Source organism: Cricetulus griseus, chromosome 5 (genome assembly GCF_003668045.3).
Source record: "Cricetulus griseus strain 17A/GY chromosome 5, alternate assembly CriGri-PICRH-1.0, whole genome shotgun sequence".
NCBI classification, from domain to species: Eukaryota; Metazoa; Chordata; class Mammalia; order Rodentia; family Cricetidae; genus Cricetulus; species Cricetulus griseus.
The window spans coordinates 134458851-134460092 of record NC_048598.1 but is presented as its reverse complement, the minus strand read 5'-3'; positions in this window follow the sequence as shown (position 1 = coordinate 134460092).

Sequence of the window (1242 nt, the reverse complement as noted above, 5' to 3'; positions counted from 1 at the left end):
ACCCACAGCAGCTGCAGTTACCTACATAATATCAAGACAATCAAAATTCCAGCATGGATGGGTACCATGCTCCCAAGGCCCCCATCTCAGATAAGAAGTTATTAGCAGTTGATGACTATTGATGGGGGAGAATTGCTTTTCTTGGGGAATGTAGCCTCATAGGTTTCCCCATAACCCAGTGGAAGGTACCACAGCCATGCACATATGATCAACACTAACTGAGCTCAGTAAGTAATTGATTAAATATTTAAAAGAGTACAAAAAAATGTGTTGAGGATTCCTGGGAGAGGAGCTGGAAGGAGACAATGGGAATGTGTATTTGATTAAAATACATTTGATACATGCACTAAATATTCAAAGAATAAATTTAAAAGCATATTGTTTACAAAAGAAAGGAAAGGAAGTCTTTTCCCCAGGAAAGAATAAGGATATGAAAGACTGAGACTAGCACAAATGCTTCAGACCATGCCTTCCTGAAGACTGCCTCTTCCAAGCTGTCAGGATGAGATGGGGGCAGGAGCAGAGAGCCAGCAATGTCAGAAGAGAAAGCCAGTTTCTGTTCTCTTTCTCTAAACCAATGAGAATGAGAGCAGACACCTCAGAAGTAACTCTCCAAAAATCAAGAAAGACAAAGTGAGGGAGAGAGGGTGTTTACATGTAACAAACCCAAGGACACTATGGAAGATTAGTTCTACATGCATAATTCCTGGTTCAGAAAACTACATCTCCCCAAAGCTGCCTTCCAGTTTTGTGACCAGTTCAGGAGGCATATGAAGAGGAATACCAGAACAGGCACTGCCTAGAAGGAATTACAGGCATTTCATAGTACCCTGAAAAGAACCCCTGATCTGAGTCTGAAACAAGAACATCTGAAGACCTGTGCCCTGCCTCTGAAGCTCATAGCTGCTAGGAGACTTCAAAGTAGACTTGTCCTAGGCTTACATCCCGTATGGACCTGCCCTATAAAGACTCCGCAAGAAGTTGCTGTGAGCTGTCCTCAACTTGTGGTGCTGAAGCATCCTCGCTGCCCCTGATGATGTTGAAGAAAATAAGAAGCATGGAGGAGAATCTATTGGCATATTCCACCAAGGTTTCCAAAACAGGCTGTGGTTAAAAGAGCCTCCCATACCTCTGAGCTGCAGTGGTTGAGAACAAGACCAAAAAAAATCAATAAGCAGAGATCTCAGCTCCATTGTGGAGGATTTCCTTGGGAAACAGTAGTTTCAGGCTAAACAGGGAAAA